Source organism: Panthera pardus, unplaced genomic scaffold (genome assembly GCF_024362965.1).
Source record: "Panthera pardus isolate Hobbes unplaced genomic scaffold, ASM2436296v1 HiC_scaffold_27, whole genome shotgun sequence".
Lineage (NCBI taxonomy): Eukaryota > Metazoa > Chordata > Mammalia > Carnivora > Felidae > Panthera > Panthera pardus.
The window spans coordinates 85,133,050-85,151,677 of record NW_026526843.1 but is presented as its reverse complement, the minus strand read 5'-3'; the positions used below and the strand labels follow the sequence as shown (position 1 = coordinate 85,151,677).

The following is an 18,628-nucleotide window of genomic DNA, read 5'->3' as shown; positions in this document are numbered from 1 at the left end:
CCTCACTTTTTTTAATACCCGCGAAGCCTGCCTTTCGGGAGACTGTAATTATTAGTAAAAGCATCAGCCGGTAGCTTGCCTGGGGGAGCCCTGCAAGGGAGAGAAGCTTCCAGGGCTGCCTCTGGTGACAGAAAGTGGAGAAGGACGTTTGGGGGGGAGGGGGCGGTCACAGGAGCCATGGGATTGCATTCCCAGAAGGAGGTCCGGGGATCAGGAGCCAAAGCACATAGAGTCATTCAGAAAGGAAGGAGATATTGTCCTTTGCTCCCTGCTGAAAGTAGACTAGAAGACCGGAGACAATGTGCAGAGATGGAATCAGACATTCTAGAAGCAGCACAGGACTAAAACAAAAGAAAGGGACTCAAAAATGGGGCGCCTGGGTGGCTCAGTTCGGTTGAGCGTCCGACTTCGGCTCAGGTCATGATCTCACGGTCCCGTGAGTTCGAGCCCCGCGTCGGGCTCCACGCTGACAGCTCAGAGCCTGGAGCCCGCTTCGGAGTCTGGGTCTCCCTCTCTCTCTGCCCCTCCCCTGCGCTTCCCATCGCGTTCTTCTTCATGGCCCAGTTGGAGATTGATGGGAATGCGCCATAGGTATCTGTGTCTGCTTGGGCATTTACATCAACTTGCGTACAAGCTTTCAGAAAAGTTTCGCGTGCCCCTGAATGTTTTATCGGCGTTATTATTGTTATGATTTCGAAGGAAAAGATCTATAGAATCTCAAATCACGCAAGACTCTTCTTGACATGCGCTGTCACAACGATTTCTTTTATGGAGCTACTGAAGGCAAGCTCTGGAAACAAGATTTTTCTCCACAGGCACTGTAGAATAATGCTTACGCCAAAAAAAGAAAAATGGTGACCTTATTAACCTAGTTCCTTCCACAGAAAATTCCCACAAACTGTCAGCATCCCACGGGATTCCACCCACGTGCAAATCCTAGTGCGATGCTTTGAACAAAGACATTTGTCTCCTTCCGTGTGGCTGCTGAAACCACCTTCAGGATCGAGAGCTCTGCGATTAGATGTAAAGCTCCAAGTCCCCTCGAGGAGGAGAAATGGGAGGTTAGTGTCGTAGGACCACACACGGGTAATGTGCGCGTTCCACTCAGTGGGTATCTGTAAATCAGATCGATCATTTACAAGAAACGGGGGCACCTGGGTGGCTCGGTTGCTGGGGCATCCAACTTCGGCTCAGGTCACGATCTCGGGGATTCATGAGTTCGAGCCCCACGTCGGGCTCTGTGCTGACAGCTCAGAGCCTGGAGCCTTGCTTCGGATTCTCTGTCTCCCTCTCTCTCTGCCCCTCTCCCACTCGTGCTCTGTCTCCCTCTGTCTCTCAAAAAATAAACAAACCTTTAAAAAAAATTTTAATAAATAAATAAGTAAAAAGAAAATCGACGTATCTCTGTATGTGCCAGTACAATGCTTCTTTCATGATTATAGATTTGTGCAGTATATCTTAAAATCTGGCATTTGGGGGGCACCCGGGTGGCTCACTCGGTTAAGCATCCGACTTCAGCTCCGGTGGCGATCTCCAGTTTGCGAGTTCGAGTCCCGCATCTGGGCTTCTGCTGTTGAGCTCGGAGCCCGCTTCTCCTCTGTCTCCCTCTCTCCCTGCCCCTCCCCTGCTTGCTCTCTCTCTCTCTCTCTCTCTCAAAAGTAAATACACATTTTAAAAAACGTACAAAAAAATCGCACACATACACCGCCACCTACTTAAGCTGCCCCTGGGGCAGATACCTGAGAAGGACGCCAACGTTTTCTCCCCGGCTCAGGAACAATCTTAGCCCTTCCTGTGCTTACCGGTGAGCATTTGAAAGAAGGAGCAATGGAAAGGCTCCCATGGCACCCATGGCACCCATGGCCCAGCGTCAACTCAGTCCACCATTATTGGAGAGCAGCTCAGTGTTTACCCCTACTGCTCATGGGCCAGCACCATTGCTTTGCACAGGGAAGGAAAAGCGTTTTTATAGGACGTGTACTTTTAACTCTGAGCAAGCCACACTCTTGTCCAGAAGAAGAGAGGCAGAGGCAGGCCCAGGACTTCTCTATCCGTTGCCTTGTCTTGGAGAATAAGGTCGCCCATGCGTGACCGCCCCTCCCCGGGACAGCTAGGCTCACGGGGGTGGATCCTTCATGGAGCTCTGGGGTGGAAGGAGATTTGTGAAGCTGCTCCTTTTCGGGGACCTGCTCCAAGTTTTCCTCTGCTCTATCAGGGGTGATCAGAAACCTGAATTGGAGACCTTACCTGTTGGCCCCTCCGCCCAGGGTGAGGTGGCCTACCTCTTCTCTCCATCTGTCCCCGGGGCCTCCGAATGATCCTCTGTTGTCGTGGCTCTCTGCCCTGACGTAGGCACCTCACATAGTACTATGGAGAGTTTTCCTTTGGGTATTTGTTCAGTTCTTAGCAATTTTATTTTATTTTTGTTTTAAATTTTTTTTACACATTTATTTATTTTTGAGAGACAGAGAGAGACAGAGCGTGAGCAGGGGAGGGGCAGAGAGAGAGGGAGACGCAGAATCCATAGCAGGCTCCAGGCCCTGAGCTGTCAGCACCGAGCCCGACGCGGGGCTCGAACCCACAGACCGCGAGATCAGGACCTCAGTCAAAGTCGGACACTTAACCGACTGAGCCACCCAGGCGCCCCAGTTCTTAGCAATTTGAGGTAAGAGTTTCTTCTGCCAGTATCTCGGGCGATAAAAGAGGTATGTTTATCACATATACATCATATATATCACATATCATGTAAATGTATCTGCGCACATGTATCCAAACAGCATTTTGTTGTGTGGTCTTTATACACGGCACTCCTTACTCACGCAATAGCCCCACAGCAGATGTAGGGTCATTTCAAAGTTCTGTGAGGGAGAAGAGGAGCTTTCAATGAGAAAGTACCAATAAGTGGTTCTGGAAATCCTTGCCCACCTTACGTAACGTGTTTCTTTTATTATTGGAACAAAATTTTAAGTACAGGCAAAGTACGGAGAATAATACAACAAACAATCAAGAATGCGGAACACATGATTGAGTTTTGTCGTTTGCTTCAGATTGTTTTGTACACACGGGACACAGTTACAGAGCTGAAGATTTCTCTGTGTGCTCTCTCCACTGCCACTGACCTTTCCGCTCTCGTTATTCTGAACTTGGCACCTTGGTATCTTTCCAGCCTGTATTCTCATGACTTCATCAGGTATATATTCGTCGCATGTTTCGCGCATATTCATACACGTGGTTCCATAAATGGCAGCATACATTCACACAATTGTACAACGTCCTCTTTTATTTCAACGTATCTCGGCATATTTTTGGAGGAGAGCCCGTGCCTTTATATATCAACCGTGTACGTCATCATACGAAGGTATCCCAATTTGACAAACGTCAAGTTGCTATTCGTTTTCACCATTACAGTAATCCTGCGACAGGGCAGCACGCACGTGTCTCCTTGGACACAAGTGAAGGTTTCTCTGGGATCCATAACCTTAAGGTCAAGTTGCTGGGGATGATTTTCAACGTCACCAACAGTGCCAAATTGCACCCGCTCTCATTTATACTCTCATTCACCGCGTTTGCGCGTTCCTAGCTGGCCAGACATCCATCAAAACTTGATATTCACTGGCTTTATTTAAAAATTTTTTTTTAAAGTTTATTTTTGAGACAGAGAGAGAGCATGAACGGGGGAGGGGCAGAGAGAGAGGGAGACACAGAATCTGAAACGGGCTCCAGGCTCTGAGCGGTCGGCACAGAGCCCGACGCGGGGCTCGAACCCACGGACCGCGAGATCATGACCTGAGCCGAAGTCGGACACCCAACTGACTGAGCTACCCAGGCGCCCCTCACTGGCTTTATTTTTATTGATCTGACGGTACGAAGTAGAAGCCAAGTTGTGTTGCTATTTGCATTTTCCCGATTACTTGAGAGGTTGAAACTTTTTGGTATGTTTATTGGCCAGTTGTGGGCCCTCTTCCGTAAATTGCCTGCTCCTGTCATTAACCGCTTTTTTTTTTCCCTGATTTGTCTATTTATAATTGAGGTACCAATCTCAATTATAGGTCTTTATGTATTCTGGGTACCAATCATTCGATAGTTACACGTATTGCAAATATATTCTTCTCCAAAGAAGCGGTTCAACTTTTAATGCTATTTATGAAGATATTCTTCTAAATCGTTTCCTGGTAGTTTGGGTACATTTATGTGAAATTTACTTTTTGTCAATGGTATGGGGTAAAAATCTGTTTTCCACATATGGATAACCAAATGTTTTGATGGTACCCATTGAAGAGTTTAGAATTTTCCCTTTGATTTGTAAGGCGATACCAATTCTCAAATATCTGGTCTGTTTGAGGGGTCTCTATTCTAGTCTAATGATCTATTATTTATCTATTCTCACACTAACACTACTTTGTTTTAATCACTATAGCTTTATATAATTCTTTATATTTGCCAGAGGAAATGTCCTCTCCCCATATTTTTTTTTCAGAAATGTCTTTCATTAGAGTTTTACTCTTTTGTATATAACTTAGAATCAGTGTGTTAAATTACATAAAACATTGTGGTAGGATTTTGTTTAACATTGTGTTAAAGACAGGGGGGCGCCTGGGTGGCTCAGTCAGTTGAGCGTCCGACTTCGGCTCAGGTCATGAGCTCACAGTCCGTGAGTTCGAGCCCCGCGTCGGGCTCTGTGCTGACAGCTCAGAGCCTGGAGCCTGCTTCTGCTTCTGGGTCTCCCTCTCTCTCTGCCCCTAACCCACTCGCATTCTGTCTCTGTCTCTATCAAAAATAAATAAACATTAAAAAAATTTTAATTGTGTTAAAGACTAACTTGGTAAAAACTAACAACCTTAAATGACTGAATCTTCCTGGGGCATCTGGGTGGCTCAGACAGTTGAGCATCCGACTCTTGATTTCAACTCTTGGCATTGTCTCTCTTTCTCTCTCTGCCCCTCCCTTGCTGGTTCTCTCTCTCTCTCTCTCTCTCTCTCCAAAAATAAATAAATAAACTTAACAAAAATATTGAATCTTCCCATACTTGAACAGGCATAATACCTCTCCAGCAATCTAGGTCTTTGTTTTTTTGCTATCTTGCAATAATGTTTGATACATTTCCACACAAAAGTCTGCACAACATTTGTTGCGATGATTCCTAGTTAGGGTATAGTTTTGTTACCGTAAATGAGATTTTTTTTCTAGTGTCTTATCCGATTTGCTATTGCTGACACATAGGCATTTCCTTATTATTGTCATGTTGATCTTATGACGAGCAATTTTTGCCTGTTGTATAGATAATCCTGTCTGCCAGTAACAGCAAAATTCTCTTCTCCATTTTCGATTTTCTCTTGTCTTACTGCATTCTCTAGACACATCAGTATAATATGAATATAAGAAGTAGTGGCTGACATTCCTCCCCCGATCCTCACTTTAATTTCTGCATTTTTTTCCAGAAATGTCTTGAATCTTCATTAGAGGCTTACTCTTTTACATAAACTTTAGAATCTGTTTCTTGAGTTACATAATGTCCAAAGTTTAGCCATGAACTAAAATGGTTGGTATAGATTTTTGGTAGATTTGCATATTCTTTGTCAGGTTAAGGCAGCTGCCTTCTTTATCTGGTTGTCGTGGAGGTCGCGTTTTTTTTTTTTTAAACAAAGCGTAGATTTTATTTGAATTGAATCATTTTCTGCACCTGTTTAGTTGAACATATATCTTATTTCTCTGTACTGCGTTTGGGGGGATGCATCTTTCTATTTACTATGATTTCTTCTAAATTTGATTTCCTATTAGCCTACTACTTGAGAATTTTATTTTAATTGCTTATTTCTAATTTCTATCATTTCTGTTGGTTTCTGTTTTTCATAATGTCTTTTATTAATTCTATTATTACCTCCATTCTTTAAGATATATATATATATCTTTGTATATATATATATATTTTTTTTGATTTAAGTAATCTCTAACCCGACGTGGGGTTCATACTCCCAACCCCAATATCAAGAATCATATGCTTTTCCGAATGAAACAGTCAGGCACCCCATATCTCCATTCTTTAAGCTATTTTTTTAATGTTTTTTTTTTTTTATTTTTGAGAGGTGCGGGGAGAGGCAGAGAGAGAGGGAGACAGAGGATCCAAAGCAGGCTCTGCATTGTCAGCACAGAGCCCAATGCGGGGCTCAAACTCACAAACCGTTGAGATCGTGACCTGAGACGACGTCAGACACTTAACTGACTGGGCCACCCAGGCGCCCCTTAACTCTTTTAAATGTACAAAAATTTTTTCTTTCAGGTTACTTGGTTGTATCTTGTTCCTCAAAGGTGAACTCTCCATTTCTTTTTTTTTTTTTAATGTTTTTAATTTATTTTTGAGAGAGAGAGACAGAGCACGAGTTGGGGAGGGGCAGAGAGAGAGGGAGACCCAGAATCCGAAGTAGCCTCCAGGCTCTGAGCACTCAGCGCAGAGCCCGATGCGGGGCTCGAACTCACGGACTGTGAGATCATGTTGAGCCGAAGTCAGACGCTCAACCGACTGAGCCACTCAGGTGCCCCAAACTATATGACTTTAGATATGCTTCTTATGGTCCCTAAAAATCCACGTTAACAGTGAAGGAAAGAAATAACAACGCCTATAAGATATGGAGTCACTCCAAGTAAGAAGCTGGAGGTTTTCAACTCTGAATACGTACTGGGTTGCCTATGATTGAGTGCCCTGGCCCATTCTTCTCAATGAAGGACTAACTCCTGGCCCATTTCACACTATCCTCAACCCAAACTTGTGGTTTCCCCTCTTCCATACTCTTTGAGCTGTGCAGATTTTCCATGGACTACGTAGACTGTTGTCTGACTGTTTTCCATATTGTTCTGAAGTTTCAACAGTTTTATTGAGGTATGATCGATCTCCATACATACAATATACCCAATGCATTTTATACTAAACGTATTCAGTGGTACACAGATCATTATAATCCGATCTTAGAACAATTCCATCATCCCCAAATGTTCTCTAGTGCACATTTTCAGCCCATCACCAACACAGGAAGCCCTCATCTGCTTTTTGTCTCTAGAGCTGTACCTTTCCTAGAAATTTCGTATGGAGACAATCGTAGCAGAGGTACTCTTTTGTGTCTGGCTTCTACTATTTATCATAATGTTTTTGAGGTTCATCCACATTGTCGCACTTATCCGTAGTTCTTTTAGTTTATTCCCTTTTATTGCTGAGTAGTATACCACTGTGTGGCTATATCACGTTAGGTTTATCTATTCACCAGTGGCTGGACGTTTGAGTTGCTTCCGGTTTTGAGCTTGCGAACAACGCGCTGAGAACACCCGCATGCGTGCCTTCATGTGGACATGTGCTCTCATTTCTCTTGAGTAGATACCTGGGAATCGAATTGCAAGGTTATATGGAAACTGTACGTATAACTGTTTAAGAAGATGTCAAACTGTTTTTCCGATGTGGTCGTATCGTTTTATGTTCTCGTCAGTAACGTATGAGAGATACGAGTTTCTCCACAGCCTCTCAACACTTTGGATGGTCAGTCTTTTTTTATAATAGCCATGCTAGTCGGTGTGAGGTGGTATCTTATGATTTTAATTTGTGTTGCCTCAACGACTAATAATGTTGACCAAGTTTTCACGCGCGTATTAGAAATCTGTATATAATCTTTGGTGAAAGTGTCACATCTGTCCCCTATTTGTATTGGGTCGTTTGTCTCTTGTTATTGAGATGTGCAAATTTCCCAAACTCAAAATTGATTAAAGACCTAAGTGTGAGACTTGAAACCATAAAGCTTCTAAAGGAAAATGTATGCTGTAATCTCTTGGACATCACCCTTAGCAGCATATTTATGGATATGTCTCCTCAGGCAAGGGAAACAAAAAGCAAAAAAAAAAAAAAAAAAAAAAAAAAAAAATTATTGGGACTACATCAAAACAAAAAGCTTTTCACATCCAAGGAAACCATCAACAAAACAAAAAGGCAACCTATTGGATGGGAGGAGATATTTGCAAATGATATATCCAAAAAAGAGCTAATATCCAAAATATCTACTACTGTGGAAAACAGCATATATTCCACTACAGTATAAAATTCCACGACTGGGGAATTGCCCTGAGAAAACAAAAACACTGTTTTGAAAAGATGTACGGGACCCCCAGGTGGCTCGGTCACTTAAGCGTCCGACTCGTGATTTTGGTTCAGGTCATGATCTCACACACACTGTCGCGCGCGCTCTCTCTCTCTCTCTCAAAAGAAAAAAATAAACTTTCTTACAAAAGTATGCACCCTCAACTAAACAATCCATTTCAGACTAATACCAACTTAAATCTAGTCAAATGTAGCAACTTTTCTCCAGTGTATTTTCCTTCTCCCACTTTTGCTCTTTTTGTCCTCACATATATCATATACATGTATGTAATACCTAGATGCTATATACCCAATAATACGTGTTATAATTATTTCTGTGAAGAACCGCATGTTCCTCAAATAATGAAGAAAAAAGAAATGATAAAGAATACAGAAAGAAGAAATAAAAAGAATATGGAAATAATAAAAAAGTGAGATGCACACACACAAATACCTGCAGTCTTTTATAGATGCACCTGTATCCACTCCCAGGATTCTTCGTTCCCTTTTGTAAATTTGAGTTAAAGTCTTGTGTCATTTCCTTTCAACCTCGACAGCAACTTCATTATTATTTCTGAGACTTTGTTAATTTGTCTCAAGCATTTTTCTCTCTGTTCTTTGCACTGGATAATTTCTTTTTTTTTTTTTTTTAAGATTTTTTTTTTTAATGTTTTGAGAGAGAGAGAGAGAGAGAGACAGAGCATGGGGGGAGGGGCAGAGAGAGAGGGAGTCACAGAATCCGAAGCAGGGCGCCAGGCTCCGAGCTGTGGGCACAGAGCCCGACGCGGGGCTCGAACCCACAAGCCGTGAGATCGTGACCTGAGCCGACCGTTGGTCGCTTAACCGACTGAGCCACGCAGGCGGCTCCCCAATTCTCCCTTAGCTTTCACCCTTTGCTAGAAACCTCTCCTGGGTGTCTTCCACGCCAGTGTGTAGTTTCTCCGCTCTCAAGACACGAGGGGGTCTTATCTCAGCCCTTTTATGGTTCTGCCATTGGCAGGACCTTCCTGTTAAAATTTCGGTTTGTTTTTTCTGTTCACCCAGCGAGCTCAGTGACCTCGGAGTGCTGTGCATTTTCACTTGGTTCCTATCAGATGTGTTACTTGTAGCTGACCGAGCCCTAATGAAACCACATTCACCCGAAATTGAGTCTCCCCCCCCCCCCCCCCCGCCCCGGCCGCCGACCCACTAGTTTGCGTGGCCCACAGCTCATGCTGGTAAAAGTTACTTCTTACCCGTGAAGCCGGGAGCAGGGTAAGTCAGTAGACTCAGGAACAAAAGCCACAGACTCTATCTTTGGCCAATCAATCTGAAGCTCTAAAAATGGTTGTTTGGGGCCCTTGAGTTCAACGCCGGCTCTTTGGAGAAAGGATTCACCGAGGTCTTTATGCCTTCACGCCACAAGCCGACCTGTTTGCCGATTTTCCTTTTCCCTTCTTTCTTTCCCTGTAACAGTCTTAAGTTTTCTCAGTCTCTCTTCTGCCTTCTGGTGCCAAGTATCACTTCCTCGTCACGCAGCCCAGATGCTGACTTGCAGCAGGGATAAATTTCCCCCACATCCGGGCGCCTGGGTGGCTCTGTCGGTTAAGAGGCCGGTTCTTCATTTCGGCTCAGGTCATGGGCTTGGGGTTCATGAGTTCGAGCCCCACATTGGGCCCGGCGCTGACGGTGCGGAGCCTGCTTGGGATTCTCTCTCTCTCCCTCTCTCCCTGCCCCTCCCCCCTGCTCGGGCACAGGCGTGCACGCGCTCTCTCTCTCTCTCCAAATAAATAAGCACTGAAAAAAATTTCCCTACATAGAGTGAGTTTTTCACAGGCCCAACATTCTGCGTGATCATGGGATTATGTATGTATTTCATGAGTAGGAAAAAAGTTTCTTTTACTGGAAGCGATCTAAGCTTTGGGACAATTGCATCCAAGACGAGAAATCTGGCAGATCTAGGTATGGATAAGAGGCAAGGAGTCTACTTGGATTACGTGGAGAACAGAAAGTTTGAGGTTGAGTAATTCACGAGGACCTTTCAATAATGAGTGCTAATGAATGTAGAGTTATAAATCCCATAATTGCAAACCTCAATTCGCAAGGCAAGGAGGGGTCCAGGGCACCTGGCAAGAGGATGGCGTTAGTTCCAAGCAGTCCAGGGAGATACTATTTGCTGTTGCCCTTAAGCAAATTAGAAAAAAAACGGAGCTCAGAAAATTTGTCCTCGTGGTGGTTGCCGTAGAAGGCGGGGAAGCTCTCAAGCCAATTGTAAATTGTTGTGCCATGGTGGGTTTTACCAGAGAATGATTCTCCTTATTTAAGAGAGGCCAAATTGTCTGGTTGGTACATTACACTATTTTCTTTGTAGTCAAATGCATTTAAATACAGGAGGGAATCAGAACGATTCCCTGCCGGACCTTTCCCGCTCACACCATTCTTAGACACCCGAGATTTCTGTGCAGGGCATCTGGTAACCCCATTCACACAGATCTGTTTGCATTTCAATTCACAGCTGAGGGGAACTTGAGGTCTGACAAATTTCAAAATTTCCAAGGACCCCAAGGGATAGGATTTCTTCTTTTTAAAAAAAATGTTTGTTTGTCTGTTTGTTTTAAAATGTTTATTTTTGAGAGAGAGAGCATGAGCAGCGGAGGGGTGGGGGTGGGGGGTGGGGGGACAGAGGGTCCCAAGCAGGCCCCGCGCTGACAGCAGCCGGCCTGATGTGGGGCTCGAACTCACGAACTGTGAGATCATGACCTGAGCTGAAGTCGGATGCTCAACCAACTGAGCCACCCAGGTGTTCCCCACTGTTTATTTTTGAGAGACAGAGGGAGAGAGAGGGAGAGAGAGAGAGCAGGGGAGGAGCAGAGAGAGAGGGAGAGAGAGAATCCCAAGCGGGTTCCACAGTCAACACAGAGTCTGATGCAGGGCTTGAACCCACAAATGCCGCGATCATGACCTGAGCCAAATGGCCAACTTACTGAGCCACCCAGGTGCCCCAAGATTTCTTTCCTTCTTTCTTTCTTTCTTTCTTTCTTTCTTTCTTTCTTTCTTTCTTTCTTTCTCTCGAGGGAATGCAGATAGTATCCTGAAAATAATAAGAGTGTGGGGAATCTCTACTCCATTCCCACAGTGTTGTGGATCCCACCAGGATTCTGAACCAAAGTCAAAGGCAGGGTTCCTCTGGGCTGGCTTGGGGTTGTAGGCCGGGGCAGAGGCAATTAGGGTCCATCCTGGGATGAGTGATAAGGGAGCGGAGAGTGTGGGGAAGCTTCTATAGAAGACTGAGTACGAGAGCTATTTTCACAGTGTTTCTTGAAAGCGTTCTTTGAAAATACAGCCCCTCTATGTCGGCGCTATAACAGCTCATTAAAAACCAAAGTTTCAGAGCAGTTTGAACCTTTTCATTAACACTACACTGCGGAAGTTCGCTTGGTGTTTTTTGGTCACCGGCATTTCAAAGGAAACTCTAAAACGTGTCGCAAATATGAGGTACCTCGTTTCCTTGCTGCTTAAGACACCCATTTTCCCGTTCTGAAATTGAGACACGTTTCTCACCCAACCTATTCATTTAATGTGGTAGTACCCTCCATGTCCTTGAAAAACGTTTAGTACATCAAGGATGTATCTTCAGATCTATGGGGTCTTAGAGCAGAAGTGACGGTGAGAGCGTTAAGAGCGGGAACTCTGGCTCAGACAGAACCACATTTAAATAATTGCTTCATCAAATACTGGTTCTGTAACCTTGGGCCATTTACTTAATTTTTCTAAGCTTGAACTTTCTCATTTGCAACATGGGGCTGCTCATACCTATTTTGTAGGGTTTTGAGAATTAAGCGAGGTAATATGTAGCAAATAGGAGTGAGCGGCCAATTAGCTATTGTCGTGCTGTACTCATTTTTCTTTCCTCTTCCACCCAGGGAGGCCAAATATCGTCCGGCTCCTACTCCTAAGGGCCGAGGGAAAATTGATCAAACCACTAGTATATAGAGAGGATCTTTTATGTATTCAGCACAATAGCCAGGCGCTTTGAGGAAAGTTACTGAATTATGCTACGGTCCCTGCCCTTTGGGAGCTGATAACCTAGTTGAGGACAAAAGTTAAATTCATAAATGACCAGAGGGGCACCTGGGTGGCTCACTCTGTTCAGCTTCAGACTCTTGATTTCGGCTCAGGCAGGTCACGATCTCACGTTTCGTGGGTTCGAGCCCCACATCGGGCTCTGTGCCGACAGCTCAGAGCCCGGAGCCTGCTTCGGATTCTGTGTCTCCCTCTCTCTCTCTCTCTCTCTCTCTCTCTGCCCCTCCCCCACTTGCACTCTGTCTCTCCCTCTCAAAAATAAATAAACATTTAAAAAAAAAAGACACCTCACAAATGACCAGAGAACGTATTCTTTTATCATCGATATTACGTCATTTAGCCTCTAATTATGTACATCAGAATAAAAGCGACTCAGCACTCTTTAAAAAAACGAAAAAGGACTCTGGTTCATGGGAATAACATGGATTCTGGAGTCAGATGAGGATTGAAATCCTGATTCTCTCACTTCCTGGCTATGTAACCTTGGCAAAGTTACCTAACTTCCCTGAGCCTTCATTGTCCTGTTGATACAGGCGTGGGTAATGGTATCTACGTTACCGCGTTGCTATAGGAAATGGATAAGAAGGTCCATGGCCTCTACCTGGTGCTTAATGGGTAGCAGTGATTACTGGATACATCTATGTTTTCTCCGGAGCACAGCCCCTAACTCAGCGATCTGCACAGAAAGACGTAATCAGCAAATGTTTACTGAGCTGAAAAATTCGCATTTGTTCTACGTTTTCTTCTCCCGGCTGTTTGAGTCACTGCTGTGAGACGTAGCCTCTCGCCGATCGTCCAGGTGAAGTCAGTCGGCGGCCAGTTTGTGGGCTGTTACATTTTCAGAACCCATCTACGCCCTGGAAAAGATTTTCCTTGAGAAAAACAGCAAATTGCCAAGTTCATCAGTGAGTTCTCCTACGAAGGAGATCACTTTCTGGTTATTTTGTCAGGGGGACATTTGATTAAAAAAAAAAAAAAGCCTCTCTGTGAACACAATATCCTAGGCTTAATCTTGTGCTAATTAGAGCTGGGCTTTCTTAATTCATTTCATAAACATGTGTAAGCTCCCACAGCGTACGAGGAATTGTGCTAGGGGCTATGTGGTAACAAAGATATATAAGAAGTATTCTCTATTTTCAAAGGGGTTTCGTCCCAGAGAGAGGTACAAAAATAACCAAAACGTAAGGTAGAATATTTTTTTTAATTTTTTTGACTTTTATTTATTTTTGAGAAGAGAGAGACAGAGCATGAGCGGGGGAGGAGAAAGAAAGAGGGAGACACAGAATCTGAAACAGGCTCCGGGCTCTGAGCTGTCAGCACAGAGCCCGATGCGGGGCTCGAACTCACGGACCTCGAGATCATGACCTGAGCCGAAGTCGGATGCTCGACCGACTGAGCCACCCAGGCGCCCCATGAATATTATTAAGTGGCTTAAGAGAGGCACAATGTGCTTTAGGAACGTGAAAGATGAAGAGATTGAGTTCTGTTGGAGAAACTGAAAAATCTGGGTGGAAATGGGACCTAACTTCAACTTGTGGTATAAACTGAGATCTCTGTAAGCAGTGTTGGCTACTCAAAGTTTGAAGTTGTATCTAAATCTTATGTCTGCCTTCCGTGGAATTATCCTTATTTTTGCGACTTTGCAAACAAGACTGATCCCCAGCTTTGACATAGCAACTTCAGTAAACCCTTTCTTTCTCTCTTTCTTTCCTTTTCTTTCTTTTTCTTTCTTTCTTTCTTTCTTTCTTTCTTTCTTTCTCTCTTTCCTTTTCTTTCTTTCTTTCTTTCTTTCTCTCTTTCCTTCTCTTTCTTTCTTTCTTTCTTTCTTTCTTTCTTTCTTCTTTCATGTTTATTTTTGAGAGACAGAGAGACAGAGTGTGAGGGAGGAGCAGAGAGAGAGAGGGAGATACAATCCAAAGCAGGCTCCAGGTTCTGAGCCCGATTCGGGACTCAAACCCATGAACTGTGAGATCGTGACCTGAGCCGAAGTCAGACGCTCAACCGATGGAGTTACCCAGGCGCCCTAGCAAACATTTTCTTTCTTAAGCTTCCCCATAACCTCCCTTCCAGAAGCTGGCACCCTTTAGGAGACTGACTTGAAATATACCAGTCTTCTTGATTCGTGACTGAAGTGAAATCTGTTATGTTACGTTTGTATTTTCTAAGGATAAAAGTTGTGAATTGGCTGTTTCTGACACCCTATTTTGCTTCCTAAAATATCTCAAATTTATCATTAAGACAAATTTCAAAAAGAAAACACAAAAATACATGTGACTTTAAAATATAAAGATTTACGGGGCGCCTGGGTGGCTCAGTCGGTTAAGCGTCTGACTTTGGCTCAGGTCATGATCTCATGGTCTGGGAGTTCGAGCCCCACATGGGGCTCTGTGCTGACAGCTCAGAGCCTGGAGCCTGCTTCCGATTGTGTGTCTTCCTCTCTCTCTCTGTTCCTCCCTTGCTCTCTCGCTCTCTTTCTCAAAAATAAATAAATATTAGGAAATATTTGTTAACACTATAGATAGTTATGAAGTATGTAAAACCAAGCACTTATAAAAGCTGTGTCTCAAGGGCTCCTTTAGAGGATTTTTTCTGGGAGACAGGTAAGTTAAGGCTTCTTAAAATAAATGTTTAATGAAGTTTGGATTAAAGACCCCTTCTTCTTTTCTATTTCTCGGTAACTCTCCTTCTAGTAAGCATAGGCATTCGTAATTAGGATCATCTGTCTCAAATTTTCTTCTCTGCTGATTTGTTGTGGATAAATGCTTCTAAAAATCTCTGGAAGGCAAATGCTAGTGGGAGGCAGTTTCCATGGTGACTTCAGGGTTTGTATTGTTGTTTTTAGACATCATAAATATGAGGGCTGCTTTCGCCGGTTACTGCGCATATCTTACTCATGGTATGAAAGGTCGTAGGGTAGATGGTGAGGAGGGTATGGGCCCCGTGGTCTGGGCCTCCTGTGATACGTCCAGAATCTTTGCCTCTCTCGTGCCTGTGTGTCTAACTGTAGTATTTGATGCTGAATCCGATCTGAGGTGGACACATAACTCGGATACACAATGGAGTCGGGGGGAAGGGTTTCCATAACAAGTGAATGAAAGTTGATGAATGTATCTTAATAAGGCAGAAATGCACTTCTTGTTTTCCTGAAAACCCATTCCCTCCCTAAGCAAAACTTGTTTAACGTTTAGCGTAAGAGGAGGAAGAGGAAGCCATTGCTTCTTTCAAAGTCCAACTCAAATTCAGTTAGCTTTATCCTCATAATGGTCAGATTTATAAAACATTAATAATGAAACAATGGGAGCCTGCCCATTAGACAATATCTGTAATAACTTCCTTTACATTAGGACAGGTATTTCCAGATGAATCTCTATGTATAATTATCTATTTATCTATCATCATCTTTCTATCTTTATGGAATTTAAAACTTTATTTTCCCTTCAAATGTTGCCTTACAACTTGTCTAGAAAAGAATTTAATCTCCCCCAGGGAGTCTGGCCTTTGCCCTGTGCTCCCAGGAAGTTATTCCTATGCCCCTGGAATGTCTTGCCTTATATAAGTGTCTTTGTTTCTATGGGGGTTTGGGGTCACAGAGATAGTCTAACAATGTGATTGAGGGTGGGGGCTTTGGTCATGCAGCATTAGTTGGCCTAGAGAGGAGGGAGCTGGGGACTGGGGTCAGCTACATGGGTGGGAAACCAGATCTATATGGCTGAGCTCCAATAAAAACTCTGAACACAAAAGCTCAGGTAAGCTTCCCTGGTTGGCAAAATTCTTTGTGTATTGTCACATACGGTTACCAGGAGAGCTAGCGTTCCTGGGATGCTACGACTCCACTGGGAGGGGACAGCCAGAAGCTCCACATGGAGAACTTTCCTGAACACTGCAGCTTGTGTCTCCTCCTTTGCCTTATTTGCATTTTCATCCTTTCACTGTCATAAACTGTGAGTGTCAACAGCCTTCCGTGAGTTCTGTGAGTCCTATTAGCCAATCATCCAAACTGAAGGTAGCCTTGGAGACCCTTGACCTTGAAGTTGGTGTCAGAAGTGAGGATGGTCTCGGTGAGCCTTGAACTTGCAGTTCAGAAGTGAGGGTGCTCAGGGGAGCCTGGGTGGCTCAGTCGGTTAAGCGTCGGACTTCGGCTCAGGTCACGATCTCACAGTTCACGAGTTCGAGCTCCACATCAACAGCCCTGACAGCTCGGAGCCTGGATCCTGCTTCGCATTCTCTGTCTCCCTCTCCCTCTGCCCCTCCCCTGCTCATGTTCTGTCTCCCTCTCTCTCTCAAAAGTAAATAAACATCAAAAATTTAAAAAAAGAAGAAGGGAGGGTGCTTTGGGGGATTGCCCTCTAACTTTGCACAACTTTAGTTAAATCAGCACACCGAAACATAGAGACGTTGGTCAAGTCCCCTCCGGTCATGGATCAGGTTCCCCAGGAAACGTTTGGAGACTCAGATCTGTGCGCAGTAGGTTTAGTGGGGAAAGCTCTAGGAACAAGCCCTGTGAGGCAGCAAGAGAAGCAGGATTGGACAGAGGGAGACGTTGAACAGCAGCTCTATTCTCGATGGCAGTTCTCCGCTGATCCTGGGAGGGCCTTTCAGAGCGGCCATGAACGAAGTCCTTTATATAAACCCTCTTCACCTCCCCCCTCCCCACTTCCACCCAGTCATTAGATGTGGGTTACACCTGGGGAGGGTGTGCGTCTTTGGGGAGGCAGCCGCCATCAGCTGAGGGGAGCTCCGGGGAGAGACTCAGCTGTGAGTCGACAACAGCCAACACTCCTAGCAGCTGGAGAACTGGGTGCCTCAAGCCTAAAGAGAAATGCATCTCCCTTTTCAAGTTTTCTCCGGGGTCTACTGAGTGGCTGGCTGTTGGGGCCAGAGGCAACCTAATTGGCTCTCCCTTTGTGAGATGGAGATCACAAACCATGGTGTGTGTGTTTTATTTGGAAAGCCGCATGCAAAATTACAGTTCTCTACAAAACAAAATGCTGGAGGAGAGACTTTCAACATAACTCTCTATGCTGGCCAATAGAGAGGAAAGAGATAAGGAAATCTGCGGGATCGAGGACAGAGAAGCATAAAGTGTTAAACAGCAATTCCAAACGGATATAAGACAGCACTAAGGGGCGCCTGGGCGGCTCAGTCAGTAAAGCGTCTGACTTCAGCTCAGGTCACTATCAGTTCGAGCCCCTCGTCGGGCTCTGTGCCGACAGCTCAGAGCCTGGATCGTGCTTCAGATTCTGTGTCTCCCTCTCTCTCTCTGCTCCTCCCCTGCTCATGCTCTGTCTCTCTCTCTCTCAAAAATAGACATTAAAAAAAAATTTAAAGATGACATATAGGGTTGCCTGAGTGGTTCAGTTGGTAGAGCACGTAACTCTCGATCTCGGGGTTGTGAGTTCAAGCCCCACGTTGGGCTCAGAGATTACTTAAAAATAACAAATATATTAAAAAAATAAGAAAGCAAATGAGAAAAGGGGGGGGACAAAAGCCCAGAGAGAGACAAATAAACCCAGAAACAGACCCTTAATTATAGAGAACAAACTGGTGGTCACGGGAGGGCGGTGGGTGGGGGGATGGGGACTAAGGAGGGCACTTGTGATGAGCTCTGGGTGTTGTATACCATTTGTAACACGGTGCATTAACTATACTGAAATCAAAATTTAAAAATGGTAGGTGCGAAGCAAAAAAAATAATTTAAAAAATAAAATAATCTCCTTTCCATTAAAAAAAGATCTTAAGGACTTCATATGATAAAAGAATGTAAAATAGCTCGCTGATATTTTTATATTGATTACACGTTGAAATGGTAATATTGTGGATATATTGTAAGAAAGAAACTGTATTATTATTATTATTATTATTACTTTTATCTGTTCCTTTTTAGTTTTTTAAGTGTGCTTCTTAGAACATTTTAAAATACGTATGCGGGGCGCCTGGGTGGCTCAGTCGGTTAAGCGTCCGACTTCGGCTCAGGTCACGATCTCACGGTCTGTGAGTTCGAGCCCCGCGTCGGGCTCTGGGCTGATGGCTCAGAGCCTGGATCCTGCTTCGGATTCTGTGTCTCCCTCTCTCTCTCTGCTCCTCCCCTGCTCATGCTCTGTCTCTCTCTCTCAAAAATAAACATTAAAAAAAATATTTAAAGATGACATACAGCGTTGCCTGGGTGGCTCAGTTGGTAGAGCACGTAACTCTCGATCTCGGGGTTGTGAGTTCAAGCCCCACGTTGGGTGCAGAGATTACTTAAAAATAACATATATATTAAAGAAATAAGAAAACAAATGAGAAAAGGGGGGGGGGACAAAAGCCCAGAGAGAGACAAATAAACCCAGAAACAGACCCTTAATTATAGAGAACAAACTGGTGGTCACGGGAGGGCGGTGGGTGGGGGGATGGGGACTAAGGAGGGCACTTGTGATGAGCTCTGGGTGTTGTATACCATTTGTAACACGGTGC

The 18,628-nt window shown here is 44.3% G+C and overlaps 1 non-coding gene across 1 annotated transcript; it reads left to right on the top strand.

Moving 5' to 3' along the window:
- Positions 1-18,332: 18,332 nt before the first annotated feature.
- On the top strand, positions 18,333-18,405 carry TRNAE-CUC (transfer RNA glutamic acid (anticodon CUC)). Its single transcript has one exon. It is a non-coding gene; the product is annotated as a tRNA-Glu (tRNA).
- The last annotated feature ends 223 nt before the right edge of the window (positions 18,406-18,628 follow it).